Genomic DNA, 20,386 nt, shown 5'->3' with positions numbered 1-20,386 from the left:
ACCTTAGTTTAGTTACTGAACAGAGATTTCTAGTCTTCAGTGTTTGTCTGCTAAAAGGCAATAGTAATATTTACTTCTGTGGGCTGTGTGGCTCAGTTTAAAGGAAGCAATAAGTGTTTGTTTATATATTATCTGCCCTGGAAACAGTTTCAAGTGCTTTGTAAAGGTAAAGGTACAGTACAAAATAAGTTCAAATTAGATGGGTGAATGAAAGTAAAGGAAGATAAAGGTAGGAAAGTAGGGTAGGACCATGAATAAAGTCTGTACAGAGTCTAACACATTACATGATACATGAGGATCATGCTTCCACCATGGTTCTCAACCAGAAATGATTTTATCCCATAGGGGACTTTTGGCAATGTTAGCAGACGTTGGGGTTGTCATGTTTGGAGTCATGTTTGCAGTCAGCAATGAAGAATCATCCAGGCCCAGATGTGAGTAGTGACATGGTGGAGAAAGCCTGCTCTATAGCATGCTCACCACCTGATACGTTTTCCCCAGCGCCTAATGGTAGTATAGACTTTGGAGAAAGAAAATTCCAGGGGTTAATGTTATCCCAGAAGCTTCCAGAGAGTTTAGGAAATGTGAGTTGAGCTGTGAAGAATCTAGAGGGGGAGAAAAAGACATGCAAGGCCCAGGCAGTGGGGAAGATTGAAGTAATGGGATGAGATTGGACTCCTCAGTTTCAGGACACAGACTGAGCCCACTTTTAAGTGGCCTCCACCCTATTGGAACCCACAGATATGATTTGAAAAAGATGTTAAACTTATTAGACACATACCCATGTAGTAAGAATGGAGCTCATCGGTGGGCCAGCAATTGGTGAATCCGTATTTTGTAACAGGAGGGAAGCAAATGGGAAGATAGAATGATGATTGGAGGCTCAGGTGTACGAGAAAATTCTGCCATAGAGGGTGAACACATGTTCCCAACTCACCAGACTTTTGACCAAGAAAATAGGTAGATTGTAATATTTGTGCTTAAAGAGAGCATTTCTTTAAAGCATTGATCCTTTGCCCTTACAAGGTCATGGACCACGGACTCTTCTGAGACTGATAAAATGATGGATTCTTTCCCATTTCAAACAGCACACACTCATTCTAAATTTTGCATAAAATATCAGCAGCCTCTTGGAGATGTACAAGTCCCAGCATAGTGAAGTGTACTTTTGTGTGTGTAGGTGCTTTTTCTCCCAGCAAGTAGTCATTCCACAGTGCCGATATTAGCCGTTTTCTTTCAGCCATAGGCTGGGAGGAACTGTCTAAAAGGCTTGGCAAGTGGGGTTCCCAGGGCCTGTATCAGGTGGATAATTCCACTTCTAGTCATAACCCCACTCTTGGTCCCATCCTGTGTGGACACCGAGCTCCCCATTTGCTCTCTGAGCCCTCATGGCTTGTCTTGGTTTCTGTGGAGTTGGGAGCTAGTCTTATTCCTACAATCGTGGTCTTAGAGCAGCAAAACCCCATCTGACAACTACAGTCCTTCCACCAGTGGGGAGACTCTTCTGTTCCTCACTGCCTGCTTTCAAGAATGCTTCATTTTGTGCAGCACAGGATTCCACATGTCTGTGCTCGTACCATCCACAGGAGCAGCACCATGACTTCCTCTTCCCTAGAACGCACTGCTGCCCCCTGCCCCCTGCAGTAGTTTCATCTAGTAGATACCTTGATGGTTCACAGACTGGTCCCCATGTACACAGAGGGCAAGGAGGGACTGAGGAAAGGAAGTCACTCTGGATCTCTAGGTGGAACATTTCATAAGCAAGAGAACTTACAAGGCTTATCTTGGGCAGCCACAAGATGAGCAGGTCACTACACTTGCCTGCCAGCATCTTAAGAAGACTTACCTGGATTCAGTCGTGTACCATCCAGGTGGTCTCAACGACACCTTACTCCAGCCTATGTCATTGGAAGAGCTCCCACTGTGGGAACAGGCAGGTCGCACATTCCAAGGGAGGCGGGGGGAGGTGAGATTTGGATTGTCCAGATCGAGCTTGAAGGTCAACCAGTGGTCACCATCTCTCCATTATCTCTACCAACTTCAACTGCCAGATGTATTTGACTTTTTGCATCCACTTAGTTATTTTTATTGATAATAATAGCTACCATTTATCAAAGTCTTTATTTTATGCCAGGTGATGTGATATGACCTGTAACAAAAAGATAAGGGGAATAATAGGAACAATTTCCAGAAAAACCAACACCATCAATTATTGATCCAAAAATTTTGCTCAACAGAACAACAGGGAAGTTCCCCAAGGGAACTGGGGATGACAGAGGAAGGACATCTTGAGGGAGGAAGTATAAAGCTGTGCTTCTAAAACATAGAGACCCAGGTTATAATCCCAAGTAGATGGAGCTCTGTGATTTAGGGCAAGGTACGTAACCTCTCTGATTCCTTATCTGTAAAACAGTCCTTACAAGGAATGGAATGAGACATTGTATGTAAAGGGCTTACTTACTTCTTCCTTATGTTTTTGTAGGTAACTATCATAGTTGCACTAGCCCTGAGAGATGAGAAGATTCCTTCATCATCTTAAACCAGGATGAATAAAAGAAGGGTGATCTCAGAGACAGAGAGGTTAATCAGGAGATGAACAGGAAAAAGGTACGACATACTCTATTTTAAACCTGGTGAACTTCAGCTGACCACTGTAAAAGCAGTAAAAGCTTTCTCCTTTCAAAAAGCATCTTGCCAGAAATGTGGTAGCGATTGTTAGAAAGGATTTGGCAAACCTAATGTTTAGCAGATTTGCAACAATTGCTATAGGCTGGAATGACATATTTTCTGGTAGCACACTTGGCCCTCCAAGGGAGAGTAGATTATTTTATTGGGAGTGCAATGGCAAGAAAGGCATTAAGGGCAGCAGCGTTTCTTCAAATATATATATATATATATAAAATAGAAAAGTGAAAAAAGAAAGGTGGTTGAAGCCCTCTGCTCTATTTCCTATACCTCCAAATTTTGGTAGAAAGACATCAACTCAAGGTGGGTTCAGAGAACACACTGGGTTCACTGAAAGTTTAACATCAATCTGGGCCCTCAGTGATTTCTTTCTGTATATCTGAACTAGCCACCTGTTGGGCTTCTGAAGTTTGGGATAATGAAAGAAGCAAAAAGAAAGAGCCCCTGCAGTTTTTGCATGAATTTTTATTGAATTCAGCCCAGAGCCCTGTGAAGCTGGAGGAGTGCTTGCTTTGGCAGGCATCCAGAAAACATCTTTTGGGAGGAACCTCTCTGTTTTTGTTTTGGAGCAACTTTGCACAATTAATCACAGCGTTATTTACAGTCATGAAAAGTTGGAAACAACCTAGAGGTCCAACAAATAGGAAACAGATCGTTTATAGTATGCAGGCTTGACAACATTATGCAGTATTAAAAACAACTGCTGCTGATACACAACATTAACAAATATTTATACTATATACAAAAACAATGTTTTGTTCTATAAAATGCAAATGGACAATAAGTACCTTCAAAAGGGCAGGAAGATTATGAGTGAACGTTATTTTTTTTTATCGTTTTTGTTCTAACAGCTTAATTATAAATACCAGAAAATGTAATCAAAATTTGCATGACCAAGAAGCCCTCACACGCTCAAGTCTTTCTCCCCTCATAAAAAAGCCACCCATTTTTCATCTTACTGCAAATAGCACATTATTCTTTCCTTCTCTTAACAGCTATGCTTCTTCAAAGAAGGTCCTTTTCTCTTCTCACTTTGTGTTTTCTCCTCAGTCTGTTGAAATCTTCCTTCTGCCAGGTCACTTCTTTGAAATTGTTCACATCAAAGTAAGCAAAAAACACCTGACTGCTAAAAGCTGTTTTCAGTCTGTATCTCAGCATTTGATACTGGGTCATGCTTTTCCTAACCTTGCAATTCCCATCTTTCAGATCTCCCTTTCTATGCAGTTCTCCTTGGTTCCTGGTCTCCTGTCTTTCCTTAATTTTACATTTCCTCCAGGGGCCTCTGGGGGGCTCAGTTGGTTAAGTGTTTGCCTTTGGTTCAGGTCACGATGCGGCGGGAGGGGTTGGGGTGTCCTGGGATGAAGCCAGCACATTGGGCTCCCTGCTCAGTGGGGTGTTTGCTTCTCCCACTTCCTCTGCTTGCCACTCCCTCTGCTTGTGTTCTTGCTCTTACACATACTCTCTCTCTCAAATAAATAAATAAAATCTTAAAAAATTTGCTATTCCTCCAGCTTTTATACAATCTCCTTTTCCCCATCACTACACATTATCTTTTGTTGAGCTGTTCACTGTCAGCATAAACCATCGATATGCTGATAAGTCTCCAATCTAGCCTCCATCTACAGAGCTCATGTATACTTATCTTTCTTTTAAGATTTTATTTATTTATTTGGGGATCCCTGGGTGGCTCAGCGGTTTAGCGCCTGCCTTTGGCCCAGGGCATGATCCTGGAGTCCTGGGATCGAGTCCCGCATTGGGGTCCCTGCATGGAGCCTGCTTCTTTCTCCCTGTACCTGTGCCTCTACCTCTCTCCCTCTCTCTGTGTCTCTCATGAATGAATGAATGAATGAATGAATGAATAAATAAATACATTAATTAATTAATCTTTTTTTTTTTTAAAGTCCTGGGACTCTGGGATCACTCCCTGAGCCAAAGGCAGATGCACAACCGCTGAGCCACCCAGGTGTCCCTCCTGTATAGTTATCTGTTGTGGTAAAATAAATTACCCAGAAGCTTAATGGCTGAAACTGACACACATTTATTGTCTTATAATTGCTGTGGGGCCGGAATCTGGGTTCAGTTTCACTGGGTTTTCTGCTTCATGGCTTCTCATAGAGCTCTCCTCAGAGAGTTAGTTGATGGTCTGCATTCTCATCTGAAGACTCATCTGGGGAAGGCTCATGCAGTAACTGTAGGGAGTATTCAGTTCCTTGTATGTTTTTGGATTAAAAGCTTCAGTTGCTTACTGGTTGTTGGCCAGAGACCCTCCTGAGTGCCTTGCTACATGGGCCTCTCCAGTATGGCAGCTGACTTCCTCTAAGTGCGCAAGCTATGAAGGCAATGGAGAGACCAAGATAGGAGCCAGTCTTTGTAATCTAATCATGGAAGAGATATCTCCTCAATGTTCCCCTATTCTTCTGGCAGAAGCAGATTCCTCAAGGTGAGTTATACAGAAAGCCTGGAGGCCAGGAGGTGGGGCTCTTTGAGGCCAACGTAAAAATGCCTGACATAACTCTAAACCAGATTATCTCACTTCCCACTTGTACAAAGATACATCAGCAAGTGTAAAATGCACAAATCTGAATACATCATCATACAAATAAGCTTTTCTCCATTGTTGAAGGGCACCACCATTCACCAAGTTCCAAAATCAGAAATGATATTGTTATTGATTCCTTCTTCTTTCCCACCCCCAATGTTCAATTAGTCATGACTTCCTACTAGTTCTCACTTCTGAAGACTGATTATATCTGTCTGTCCACATGTGTGGCCTTATGTTCTCATGAGTTATATAACTTGCATCACTGCTCCAGCCTCCTGAATCCCCTTCTACTCCCACCTTTACCTCTTCCAGTCCTTACCATAGCAGTGGTGACTATGCCACACCCCTGCTTAGTCGTCAGCTGACTTCCCATAGCTCAGGAGTATTTAATGGCAGACAAGGCTAGAGTATGAAAATGCACCTTCAGTAAACTGTGGTTTTCAGAATGCAAGGCTGCAGAAATTTAAACTCAGCAAAATCTTCTTGGCCAGTAGGGATACACAAATTTGAATGACAAATATTAGGAAGGGCATAGCTTCGTATCTGACTAATATCAAAAGTTCTTAATAGGATGTAAGTGGTTTATTGTGGTATGCAAGTATGTAGGATGTAAACTCAAAACAGTTGTATTTGCAGTAATATCTATCAGTTGTTCTTTAAAATATGATCTTGGAGGATTGAATCCCTTGAAAATGTTTCAGTCCTGTCCTACAGCTTTCCAGGTATTTTCATTTATTAAAGTTTCACACCAGTCCTAAGAAACTCAGACCTATTGATTCTACCATTTCAACCTTTTAAGGTCCCTGCTTATGCACAGGATGGCAGTGTAAGGTCAGGAAGGCATTGCTGTGCAGGTCCTGGAAGTGACAGGGGCCTGTGCACATCAGTTCAGAGCTCTAATTCCTCCCCAAACCATCTTCAGTTCTAGTCATTTAGAATTTAGATGTTGTGGTCTGCTTTGAACGAATCTCCTTTTTCTCATGTGGCCATGAGATGAAGATGGCTGAGAGTAACAATGGCATTTTCTAAGTAGTTATAACATGATTAATTATGTTAATTAATTATGTTTGAAATATTAATGTCACATATTTCAAACATTTCCCCAACTGCCGTGTCTTCCCAAGTGTTGATGCCAGTTTCTGGGATGTTTGTCTGGGAGCCACCTTTGAGGAAGCTGACTTGGGAATACCAGCTATCAACTAGAAACCTGATGCCTGTGCTAATTTCAGTCTGCATTGCCCATGGCTTAAGTAAGAAATCACTGGATTCCCTAAACTACTCCTCCTCCGTAGCTTCAGTTTAACTGGATCAATTTCCCAGGCCTGGAAAAGAGTTGATACTTGTTATCCTGACAGCCCCATTCAAACATGAGATATGAAAAATAACATTTTCATAGTGACACGTGGAAAAGAACTATAAAAACCCTTAAGACATGTTTTGGCAAAGATACTTTCCCAACTCAAAAATGAATAGTGTTTCTGGCACTTGCTGTAGTTTTGTAGCTGGCAGCTGAATTATCTTGGACTCTGCCCAAAACCCTGGCTTCAAAACCTGGTCTTCAAATCTCCTGTGTTAAGGAAGGATGTAAAACATCAGTGGTCATTTACATGTTAAAAATAAGACATTATATTAACCTCATTATGAGATACCGTGCCTGTCCAAATGGCAGTAACAATAAACAAATTAATTATGTTTTGCATGTTAGTGTAACATTTATGTTATTCTTCCAAACAACCTATGGGATAGGACAAATTTTAACAGCCCACTCTACAGATACAAAAACTGAGATTCCTTGAGACCAAAAGCCTGACTCAGGGTATTTGGAAGAATCAGTGCTTGAACCCAGGGCTTTAGATTTGAGCCTATTTTCTCTCCACTTTGCTACATTATTTTCAGTGTTTATTATCTGAAATGCAGTGTAGTGGACAGTGAGGTAGTAATTCTTCCTTTAACTGTACTTGATAGAAAATATACTCCTCTTAGCCAATAATGACTTGGATAATTATTTATACCTTTCCTGGCATTAGTACATGAACTATTTTTGAAGGTAATCATCCTACTCATGACTGATCTGTTATCTTAAAACAAGTGTGGACTTGAGTGTCTACCTATATGCCCATAAGTAAGTATATCTTAGTGTCATAAATATGTTGATACCCACATTCCTTTTTTCTAGAAAATTCGTTTTAACCAGGATCTCCTGCCTCTAATTCACTGCCCTCTAAACCATGACCTCATATCATTTAGTGCTTTGAGATCTCTAAATGGGTTCTTTGTATTGAGATGAGGACATACTTATCCTCTATGTTAAAAGCCTATAGCATTAACTCACTGTCTTTCAGTTTGATGATGATTCTGGCTAAATTCAATTCTGTGCATATTGCTTCCCATCATCCCTGGTTCTTTTTCTTGAAGAAGGGAGATTAGAAGCAGGCAAAGAAAGAGGCAAATGGAACGATATTATATAAACTTATTCTTGGGAAACAGTCTAAGGTCTTGAAGGTGGGTTGGTGTGGGATAAAGGGAAGCATCAATCCAGTATATGGACTACAAGGAAACATGGTCATGTGATCTAGGCACCATTGATATCTAAGGGGACATCTTCTGTAATTGACAGAACATGGCACGAATGTGGGCAGTAACATGGTTCTCAATTTTGGCAAACGATTTCTAGTTAGTGTCCGGATTAAGTAGGTAGGTATAATGTCATGACCCAGCAGAATAATGGGTAAGTATGGTATCTGGACCCAGGGAATTGAGTCAGGGCTCTGAGGGATACAGTCCAGAAGAGTGAGTATTGAAGCCTCTGGAGAGGAAGAAAGGCTGCAGTTTGGGCCTGAGTTTCACCCCACATACATTGTATTTTAACTATACTAAACAGACACCTCTGCTGGTGAAGATAGGTCAGCAAGGAGAACAGTTTTGTACAGGGAAATAATATAATAAAATTGTTATTTTGCTAATATTTTTATCTGTTGTTATCGAAAATTTAAGAGGAAGGGATGACTGGAAATCGTGAAATTGATTAGGAGACTGTTGGTTTCTTCAAAGTATTGTCTGCCTCACCTTCATCCTTATCAGACTTTTTTTTTCCATAAACCTTTAACAGTCCCTCTTACCAAATCTTTGAACATTCATTATCTGTTTCCATATCATGCTTCCCTAATGAGATTGTAAACTTTGATGAATTTGATGCACTTAATTTCGGTTGCTTATATCAGGCTAATGATCAACAATTGGAAAAATACATGGATGCTTTGCAGTGAAAATGACAAAGCATGACAAAGTATGGCAGAGAAATGGAGATACATTGTATTTAAGGATATCAATGTGTTAAAAGTGAAAGGTTGATTGATTCCAAAGGCAGGGTGTTATCACGTGGGCAACTTCTTGTATCACAAGTTACATCATCTTACTTATATTTAAGGTTCAAAAGTGTATTATTTTATTTATTTGTCACTCAACTTGTTTGTGTTTTTATGTGTTACTTGTAAACAGTATATAGGTGGATCTTTTTTTTTAATCCTGCCTGGCAATCCTTGAATTTTGCTAGAGTGTTGAATCCATTTATACTTAGTATAGGTACTGAAATGGCTGGATTTGAGTCTGGCATCTTGGTGTTTACTTTCTGTTTGTCCCATCTACTGTGTACCCACCTATGTAGTTATCCTCTGTGCGTGGCAGTCCTCAAATTCCCCATAGCAGTGATGCTTTGTTGTAATTGGTAAGAGACCTGAGCACTGGCAGGCTCCTTGCAGTTCTCTAGACCAGGTGGGTCCTGTGCCTGCCTCTCAGGAGGAGTGATCTCTTGCAGTACTCCTGCCCTTCCTCCAGCCATGACTGCCTTCCCCACAGCTTGGGCCTGGGATGCAGCAGGCCCCCCTCTAGGCTACCTCTCCTCCCCTCACTTAGATAGCCATTTGCATGGCACCACTGAGAGCTTCTCTTTTATTTCCTCTTCTCTGTCCTCAGCCTTTCTTGTGAGCACTCTGTGAAGGCCCAGGGCAAGAGTCAGTGAGGGGATGCAGAGATCTCCATGCCCCAGCATTTAAAAGTTAATTAAAATTCCATCTACTTTATTTTTATCCACATTTATGGTAGCTCCCTCTCCCTCTCACCGCTCTGTTGAAGGTGGGTCTGCTCTCTCATCAGAGAGGCTCATCACCTTGTGCATTTCAGTTCATGGCCTCCATTCTCTAATAAATTTTAAAACTTCTATGGTTTTGTATAGTATCCAGCTTATTCTCATTATTAGAGTGGAAACAGCATTGTCCTTTGACTCTCTCTATCCTGAGGAAATGTAGAACTTAGATGATACATTTTCCACACTTAGCACAATTCCTAATACCTAATTGCTGCTCAAAAAAAAATATTTGTTGGTTGAACGATACGAATAGCCCCATCTACTATTTAGATATCTTTAAATAATTGTTTGATTTAATCTCTGCTAAAATTCTAAGATTGTTTTGGAGAGAAGCAATAACATAAACTCTAAAATAATCACTCCAGCATGTCATGTGTGGATATGTAGATAAAGAGGAAAAATAATTCTTCTCTTGTGCTGGATAATAGCAAATCAGGGCAAAGAAGGAGGAAACCTGCTCAGCAAGACTTTGTGATCATTATAAATATTCTGGGATAACCTATTCTAAATATGATTACAAAATCTATTAACAAAAATGCTAGTATCTCTGTAGTTCTTTTGTGGTGGATTCGAAACCTCTCTGCCTTTTGCATACCATCCTTACCTCATGCACTTATATAAAATGCCGTAAGTGCCTTATTCGTCAGACTTTATTTCTGGGTCTTGAGTGAATCCATGGGGAATACTCATTATGTAAGCATCATGTTGATCTCTGATAACTGCACAGACATTCTGAATTGTGAAGGATGGGAATATACTTAGAGATCATCCAGCGGTTATATAATGGAGTAATATTCCATTTAGTAACATCTTGAAGTATAGTTAGGGGAAGTGACCAGATCACCGCAGAGTATCTAGGTCAACAGCCTCACCTCTGAAAAATAGGCTGATTGCCAAGGAGAGAAAAGATGGACTTCTTTCTTTTTGTAACCAGAACAGCAAGACTTCATCCTTATAAAAGCAAAGATAGACTAAACTATAATGAAACAGACTTGGTTACAAGAAATAAAAAAGCTGTTTTTGGTTGTCCTGAGTCTATTACTTACTTATAGAGGGAGACCCTATGCAGACTTTGAAGGAATCTAAAACATAAAAATAAATCATTAAAAAGTATGAGGAACCAAAGAATATTCTGAGTTTAATGAAAGGGAACAATTTCATATCCATATTGTCTGGAGCTGAATTTCCAGTCCAGATCCAGTTCAGTTTAAATTCAATATTATTGAAGGAAAATTAATCACTAAAGTATGCAGGCATATACCTGTATATGTGTTTTTGTATGTATGCATGTATACACATGTGTTTATGTGGGCGTATGTGTAGGAGAGAGAGAGGAAGAAGAGAAATTGAGAAGTGAAGGCCAAGTACTGAGAGAAATCTGGTTTTTATCAATTTACAAATAGAAATTGGGACTGTGCCTGGTATGAAGATGAAATATTTTGAGTCCATTCGACTTTCTTTGAGTTGCAGTTGTTAGGACATAGAATTTGCAGCACACAGACATTTGCTTTGCATGCTTGTGCTTCAGAGATATTTAAACTCAGGCCTCATGTATCCCTCTGGAGCTCACTCTCAATCTGATCCTGGAAATGCTGAATATCTGACTGATCTCTTCAGGAATCCAAGAATGTTTTATCTCAAGGCTTGGCATGCTGTCAGTAATTCAAAAGTCCTTAGTCCTGCCATTAAGCTAGATTTTGCCTCACAGGAGAAAAGAGGGAGAACTAATGCTTTCTAAAGAACCAACATGTAGGGTAACCTTGGTCTGAACCCTTTAAAATCATCAAATGGTTTCAGGGCTGTGATATATTTATCTAGGTTATTTTGAGGCACATATATTTCAAATTTCTTGGCACAGAATTATTTTTATGCTTAGTTTTACTAGCAATGCTGAGAGCTGACCTTTGTATCCTCAGGTATTCTCAATTTTATCATCTAAGTGATCTTTATAAAAACCAAATCTGTTTCAAGTTGTTTCTAAAATTTCATTGGTTAAAACACCCAAGATCACACTGTTGGAACACCTGGGTGGCTCAGTCTGTTAAGCGTCTGCCTTTGGCTCTGGTCGTGATCTCAGGGTCCTGGGATTGAGCCCCATTTTGGGCTCCCTGCTCAGGTTTAAAAAAAAAAAGATCACCACTATCTTTGGGTTCAAATTCCATTTGAGAGTCAGTGTGACATAGAGGTTAAGAATACAACCCCTTGAGTCAGACTGATAGGCTTCAGTTCCAGATTCTACTATCTACCTACTTACATCTCTATATTTTTGATTCCTCATCTGGACAATGAGGATAATGATAGTGTTGTGCACAAGATTGCGAATCCGAGAAACCACCAAGGAGCCGACACCGATGCAAACACACGAGGGTTTATTTACATGCTCGAGCTTGGGTCCAAGTGTACCCCACACAACGGAGCAGGGACTTGGACCCCGAGGCTAAGAGGCGTAGCAGCTTTATAGGGGCCAGTGGCCAATGGGATACACAGAAAGTTGCACAGTACCCTATAGTATCCACTTAAGCTGGCCTATTACTTTGGTCAGAATCAGCACGCAGTTTTGGTGGGCACAAGGCAGGGTTACGTTGTTATGAGCCGATTTCCGATTAGGGTGTGCCCAGCGGCTTGACTAGGGTAGGGAGCACCTTAAGCAATAAGCAGGTTATGTGGGGGTCACACAGGAGGTGGCGGGTGCAGCACAAAATGGAGTTAGTCCTGCTCTGCTTGTCCAGGGGTAGGGGATTTTTGTTAAATTTCCTGGGTCCCACAGATAGCACCCAACTCATACAGTTATGCAGAGTATTAAAGTATTAAAGAAGATAATTTACCAAGAGCCATTCAAAAATTGCCTGGCACACAGTAAGTGTTTAACAAATTCTCATTAATGCCACTGTTGACACAGGATGCAAAGCCCTCTGTGATCAAACCCTTACTTGGCTTTTAAATTACTGTGGGTCAGAAATTGGCTAAATTTCTCCATAGACGATTTTGTCCAGTATTTACAACAGTCATATTGGATATGTATTACCCTTGTATTTAGGCCCAGAAAATAGGTATTTTATCAGCAGCAGCAGCATTATCATAATCACAGTTGTCTTCATCATGTATTATCATTCCAACTTTATAGAGAAAGGAATCCCTTCATATGGACTTGAATAATTGAAACATAGTACATCAATGTGGAAAAAGAGAGACAGACAGACATGTTAGCAAGAGCAGAGATAAAGAAACAGGTCATTCGATTTTCTCCTCCTGGCATTGGTATCTTCTTGAGATACAGCAGCACTGACATTTCTCTGAATTTGCCCTTTATCCTTATATTGAAATCCTTGTTTTGGCCAAAGCTACTTTTTCCTTGAAAATTAAGAAGTCCTGACTGCTACTGTGTAGGAGAATACAGAGGATTAAAGTCTCAGAGATGGCATGATAGATAGGCTTTGAACCAGGTATTAGGTTTGCTGGAGAAAGCACAGGAGAAAGAGATGCCAGCTCTGTATGCCAGCAGGTAATTAAAGAGATAGCCTATTTTGAACCTCAGGAGATCCTATTCTTCCTTCCCTTAATTCAATAAATGTCTCACTATATTTGCACATCTCAAAGTTGCTACTGAAGGGAACTCTACCCATAATAGTGAATATTTGCTCAAAGTGGACCTGCAGCCTCTACTTCTAGACATGAATTTTTATTTCTGACTCCCCGGACATTGAGCTTTGTGACAAATTCGCATGCCTAGCAGGTGTGTAGCGGGCTGCCAATGAGATAAATGTGAGACAGAAGCTCCGAATTGACAAAGGCTCAGAGAGAAACACAATAATGCTAGAACTTGCCCATTGTCCCCAAGGCACTAAGGCCTTTCTTGTGGTTGGCAAGGATGATGGACATTGTAACCAGAGATGAGTGCTGTTAGTATTGCCACACTCATATTCATGCCTCTTACACCAGTTCCCATTACAAACCTTTGCTGTGCTCGGTCCCATACAAAATGTTTTCAAACATTACATCGGAAGAGTTAAGGCCTAAACTCCATATGGAAAATCCTATTGTAAAACCAGATACCCATTTCAGAACTATTGGTGGCTTAGAACTAAGCTGTACTGTTTTGTTCCTTTTTCCCAAGTCCCCCATTTTCTCTTCTATTATTCTAGTTTCATATATATCCTAAGACTCCAAATGAAAGAAATTGGTTCAATGTAATTTTTCAATACTGAATGTGAAAAATCTCTGGCTTAAACTCTGTGATACTGAAAAAGAGGGGACTGCTTCATTATACAGAACAATAGGCTGGGAGAATCAGTTAAGAAAACATTGGCTGTATTTCCCTGGTTGTATTTCTTTCAAGTATAACACTGTATTGTTGTTCACAGGTATCCCACATCTCAGGAAAGATAAAGTCTTGGAGTTAGTTTTGTAAAACAAAATTCTACTTGATAATGAGATCTAGAGGATAACTGATGTATTTTTTTTTTAAGATTTTATTTCTTTATTCACGAGAGACACACAGAGAGAGGCAGAGACACAGGCAGAGGGAGAAGCAGGCTCCATGCAGGGAGCCTGATATGGGACTCCATCCTGGGACTCCAGGATCACACCCCGGGCTGAAGGCAGGCACTAAATCACTGAGCCACCCAGGGATCCCTAACTGATGTATTTTAAATACAAATTTCATCAATAGAAAAAATGGGGTTAAAAATGCTAGCACTCAATTATTTAAATATAGGAATAGAGGTAAACATCTTTTGGAGGAATTGTATATTTTAAATATAACAATATGATATATAACGATATATCAAAAGAATGCAGTAGAAGGAAAGAAGAAATAATATATAAGTATACTAATTTCTTACCTCTCATAGATGGTAGTCATCAGAAATTCTGAAGTTAAAAAAATACCTAAAATATATAACTCTAGTATCTCAACTTTAAAGGCACATGTAGTAAATAGAAATATATTCTAGGAGATAGCTCTTGTGATATACAAAGAATTTAAAAATACAGTACTTCCCCTGCAGTACTTACTTTTTAAAAATAAACTTTTTACTTTAGAATAGTTTGAGATTTACAGAAAAAGAGTGAAGATGGTACAGAGAATTCCCATCTACCTCCACAGCCAGTTTCCCTATTATTAACCTCTTACATAAGTATGGTCCATTTGTCAACATTGATGCATTGATGCAAACTAAGTTCATAGTTTAATTCCTTTATTAAAGTACTTTAATTTTTATCTATTTTTTTCATTTCTAAGGATGCCATCTATAGCATATCATATTACATTTAGTGATCATGTGTCCTAAGGCTCCCCTTGGCCATGACAATTTCTCAGACTTTCCTTATTTTTGATGACCTTGGCAGTTTTGATGAATACAAGTCAGGTATTCATAGAATGTCCCCCAGTTGGGATTTATTTGATGTATTTTTATGGTGAGGATGGAGTTACAGATTTCGGGGAAGAAGATCCTGGAGGTAAAGTGTCATTTCCATCACATCATATCAAAGGCCCAAAATGTCAACATGATGTATCATCACTGTCAACCTTACCTGGCTGAGGTAGTGCTGTCTGGATTTCCTTACCTGGCTGAGGTAGTGGCTGTCTGGATTTCCACTGTCAAGTTATTCTTTGTACCATTTTTCAAACTTTACTCTTTGAGGAAAATTACTATACACAGCCCACACTTACATAGTCAGAAATTAGGCTTCACTTTTTTGAGGGTGAGGTATTTGCATAAATTATTTGCAATTCTTTTGCAGAGGAAATTTGTCTATTCTAATCTGTTCAATTGATAGATAATTTATTTATGCATTGAACTTATATTTGCATTGAATTTTTAATAATGTGAAGATACCAAGAATAAAGTCACTTATTTAAAAACGGAAGGAAGGAAAGAGGAAAAGAAGTTTACAAAGAGAGAATTCTGGAACTGAAATTCAGTCTTTCACACAGGTGACCTGATCAGGTCAATCTCCTAGCTCTATTTTATGACCTGTCCTGAGAGAGTTGAGAAATCTTTTTATTTACTGATCTATGGTTGACAGGAAAGTGTCAACATTCATAATAATTGCTTTATTCCAATACTGCCTCCTAGTGTAGTATTTTTGAAGGCATATTTAGTAACAATTAGGATTCCAAATACAAGAATTGAAATTTAGCCCCCAGTATAGTGCAAATGACTAAACTTAGGGAGTGGCAAATAAAAAATTATCTCCTCTGTCTCTCTTTGTCTTTGTCTCTCTGTTTCTGTCTCTCTAACACACACACACACACACACACACACATAAATTTGCATATCTGGAGGAATGACAGCTATTTTACAACTAAGGCTAGTCTGTTTTGGCTTTGATTTTGAGAAGCATCTTGATTTCAGAAACATTAAAATATGGAGAGGGAGAGCATCTTAGAATTAAGACATTGTGCTATTTATCATTTTTAGCAAAACATAAGGCTAAATCATGAACCAAGGACAGCCATATAGATCAGATTTCTCCACTTATGCCACAAAACATCATTTTATCTAGGTTTCTAAGAGTCAATACTTCCTATTCATTAGCCATTCATTCTCTATATCTATAATTCATTGATAATTGGAATTCTTCACAGTGAATTAAAAGCAACCTTACAACATATTTCATCAAAAAGTAAAAACTGTGGTGCAGCCACTCTGGAAAACTGTGGAGGTTCCTCAAAGAATTAAAAATAGAACTACCCTACAACCCAGCAATTGCACTGCTGGGGATTTACCCCAAAGATACAGATGCAGTGAAATGCCAGAACACCTGCACCCCAATGTTCACAGCAGCAACGTCCACGATAGCCAAACTGTGGAAGGAGCCTCGGTGCCCATCAAAAGATGAATGGATAAAGAAGCTGTGGTCTATGTATACAATGGAATATTCCTCAGCCATTAGAAATGACAAATACCCACCATTTGCTTCAATGTGGATAGAACTGGAGGGTATTACGCTGAGTGAAGTAAGTCAGTCGGAAAAGGACAAACATTATATGGTCTCATTCATTTGGGGAATATAAAAAATAGTGAAAGGGAATAAAGGGAAAGGAGAGAAAATGAGTGAAAATATCAGTGAGGATGACAGGACATGAGAGACTCCTAACTCTGGGAAATGAACAAGGGGTAGTTTTAAGGGGAGGTGGGTGGGGGCTTGGGTGACTGGGTGACGGGCACTGAGGGGGGCACTTGTCGGGATGAACACTGGGTGATATGCTATTATGTTAGCAAATTGAACTCCAATAAAAAAAATTAAAAAAGAAAATAAAAAAGTAAAAACTGTATACGATGTATCATGAAAGAATAATTTACCAATTTGTTAATATATGCTTTTGTGTTTTAATTACTTGGAAGTTGGTCATTTATATGAACCACATTTGGAAAAATCCCCTCAAAGTGTAATCAGAATAATTAAAGCAGGAGAGTCTTGAAATCAAGCAAGTGAAAGCCCTTTCTAAATGTCCATACTTCCATTTTTTAAGGTAGAGCAACAGAGACTTAAAGAATAATTTTCTCAATTCATGGCAAAATTAGGGATGAACTCCACACTTCCTGTCTCTGTTATAACAGGTAACTAAAGGTCTACAGTAAGTAACTCATGATTGAGGGCAAACATTACAGAATTGGTTAAAGCAAGTTCATCATGCATAGGATAATATAGGAAGGATCCAATCTGCCAGTTGGCTCCATGATCCCTGCCCCAATCCTCCCTGACTTATCTCTGAACCTACTCTCCCCTTCAAACGTATATATCAGACCTACTTCCATGTATACAGGTGGCTTGAGAAATAGAATAAATTATCTGGTTCCATTAAAAGTACAACATTGTAAATATTATCAAGAAAAAGTATTACTTTAGACTAAAAGTTTCCTCCTGGAACCCCAGGAATGTCTGTTACGAAATGTTCTTCATTCTAAAAGCTATGTTTGTTTTCAGTCCTTTTTAAGTGGGATATTTTTCACCCTTCCGAGCAGGGCAGACAAAGGCTTTAATTAAACAAATGTCACATGGGAACTCTTGCCCCAAAAGCCTTTACTGGCTCTAATTAGCAGATGGCAGCTGTAGACTCTATCAATATTAGATGGTCTGTTTATTGTGTCCATTTATATCACACTCATCAGGGAGCATGTAGAAAGCACCCCAGAATTATCAGTTTTAATTAAAACTGGCTCAAATGGTGGAGAAAATATCCCACACAAAAGTGGGTCAGGTAAAAGAGGAAGGTTAAAAAAAAAAAAAAAAAAAAGCAGTAGCCACAGCATACTGAGAATATTACCAAGGCTTCTTTGGGAAAACTGGAGGAGGGTATTTAATGATGTGATTGTCATCAACTGCCTGAGAGAAGCACAAGAAATTCAGGGCTGGGCTGAATTATACAGGTAGGGGAGGCCCTGAGTCAGAACATTTTCCTCTTCTGCCCAAGGCTCTTGAGTGACTCAGTGTTTCATTCCTAACTAGACTGGGAAGAAGTAGCACCTTCATCTTGTCATTTTCATTGAATTGAACATTCAATGAATAATATATAAAGCTAGATCTGGAACTCTTAGAAAGTTATTCCATGCATCTTAAATACAGTATCTAACAAATTACTATTATTTATTTCAATTTCTGCTGTGCTTTTATATATTATTCTTATCCTCACAACTCAACACTGGGTCTTGGCATTTTCCAGATTAAATATCCTAGGCTCAAAAAAAAATTAAGTCCTTTATAAATTGTCACAGTGTTAGTACATGATAGAACCAGGATCTATTTTTTTTTTAAAGATTTTATTTATTTATTCATGAGAGACACACAGAGAGAGAGGCAGAGACATAGGCAGAGGGAGAAGCAGGCTCCATGCAGGGAGCTTGATGTAGGACTTGATCCTGGGACTCCAGGATCATGCTCTGGGCCAAAGGCAGGCACCAAACCACTGAGCCACCCCGGCGCCCCTAGAATCAGTATCTAAACTTCTGTGTGGGAATGCCTGGGTGGCTCAGCGGTTGAGCGCCTGCCTTCAGCCCAGGGCGTGATCCTGGAGACCCGGGATCAAGTCCCACATCAGGCTCCCTTCATGGAGCCTGCTTCTCCCTCTGCCTGTGTCTCTGCCTCTCTCTCTCTCTCTCTCTCTCTGTGTGTGTCTCTCATGAATAAATAAATAAAATCTTTTAAAAAAATAAAGTTCTGTGTGATTCCAAAGGCCAGATTCCTTTCTCTGTACTATAGGGCTTCTCTATATAGTAGTCAAAATAATTTAGGATTTTGGCCAACAACTTGTTAACATAGAGGAGCCATAATTTTTGAAGACCAACAAAATTGAGTTTAAACCCTTTCCTCGCTCACCAAATCAGGATAATAAATACTTCCCCAAAACTGGATTATATGAGATAAACTTTGTGAGAAGATTTTGGCCCATGGAAAATGTTTAACAACCATGATTGCGCGTTCTATTTCTCACTGATTTTTCCACCGTGAACCTATTTTGAAAGATGCTTTGAAGTGGTAGTTTCTTCATATCTCTTTGGAGTGTCATTGACTTGCTAACATAGAGCCCCTTTGGAGGATAAGATATACTGATGTTCACCCTTAATACTCTTAACAGAAATATGAGCTTTATATGTTCTGTTTCCCAAGGAAACAATTGCTGGAAGTGTGACTCTTTGGTATAAAAATGGTGAAATTGGAAAGAAGCTCTGATCAGCCAGTAATGAGAAAGCTGTCGCTGTTTGGAATAGGCTTTGCAGACTTTTCCAGTGAAGTCCCCTTAAAGGCACAGCAGAACCCACTTGTGTCTTCATGAAGTTTGAATGCTCTACAATGAACCTGAGATTTATTTAAAGATTATAGTTGTATCTTTAAAATGATGCAGCTTTATACTCCTTAATATATGTGCTTTTTAAATTGAAAACCAGTAAACTGGGATCCCTGGGTGGCGCAGCGGTTTGGCGCCTGCCTTTGGCCTAGGGCGCGATCCTGGAGACCCAGGATCGATTCCCACGTCGGGCTCCCGGTGCATGGAGCCTGCTTCTCTCTGCCTGTGTCTCTGCCTCTCTTTCTCTCTCTGTGACTATCATAAATAAATAAAAAAATTAAAAAAAAATTAAAAAAAAAAAAAAAGAAAACCAGTAAACTGATTACCATTCACTGAAAACCCTCCTCCCTGCCTTTCAAGTCATTTAATCACATCCGTGCTCCAGAAGACATGCCGTTATCTTGGGCCTCTTCGTGCTTCATGGAGACATCCCTAAGGAGTCCTGGAGAAATTCCATACTCCAGCCTAAGAATTGGTGGCTTAGAAAGTGTTTCAGCCAATGTAGAAATAAGCCAAATAATGATTTTTGCCTTCCAGGAATTATTTCTGAGATGATTGCCATGAAAATAGGTTGCATTTTGGCATTAGACTTGACATAGGACAATTATTCCTACATGAGGACTGAAGAGAGGCAAGAGACAAATAATGTAGGTTCTATGCCAACTCTGAATTTTTAAAATGAATGTCACTGTTTATATATTAGAATATTAAACTTAAATACCTCATTTACTATTCAAATGGAAGTACAATTCAGTGAGAGTAATGACAAGTCGTAGTCTGGGTTCTTCCAGTATTATAGCTTATGTATGCCATTTTCTGGTTTACTTTTATTTTTATTATTATTTTTTTTAATATTTTATTTATTCATGAGAGACACACAGAGAGAGAGAGAGAGAGAGGCAGAGACACAGGCAGAGGGAGAAGCAGGCTCCATGCATTCCTGACATTGGACTTGATCCCAGGTCTCCAGGATCTGGCCCTGGGCTGAAGGTGGCGCTAAACCGCTGAGCCACACAGGCTGCCCCTTATTATTTTTTTAAAGTAATCCTTACACCCAATGTGGGGCTCAAACCTGTAACCCTTAAATCAAGAGTCACATGCTTTACCAACTGAGCAGCCAGGTGCCCCTCCTGGTTTACTTTTAAAGTAGATCTGGTGCCTGGATCTGAATCCCTCAGTACCTCCCTCATCTTCCATATCTGCAGTGAGTGCTGCTTGGTTAGGG

The 20,386-nt window shown here is 39.6% G+C and overlaps 1 long non-coding RNA gene across 1 annotated transcript in view; it reads left to right on the top strand.

The window, feature by feature from the left end:
* The first annotated feature begins 4,576 nt into the window (after positions 1-4,576).
* The window catches only part of LOC144295032 (uncharacterized), a 50,731-nt gene continuing 34,921 nt past the window's right edge, over positions 4,577-20,386 (top strand). The window contains exon 1 of the long non-coding RNA XR_013362376.1: positions 4,577-5,125. This is a non-coding gene — a long non-coding RNA (uncharacterized LOC144295032). The remainder of the gene's footprint in view (positions 5,126-20,386) is intronic.

Source organism: Canis aureus, chromosome 23, assembly GCF_053574225.1.
Source record: "Canis aureus isolate CA01 chromosome 23, VMU_Caureus_v.1.0, whole genome shotgun sequence".
Taxonomy (NCBI): domain Eukaryota; kingdom Metazoa; phylum Chordata; class Mammalia; order Carnivora; family Canidae; genus Canis; species Canis aureus.
The sequence above is the reverse complement of the archived record's forward strand: the minus strand, read 5'-3'. Positions and strand labels throughout refer to the sequence as shown.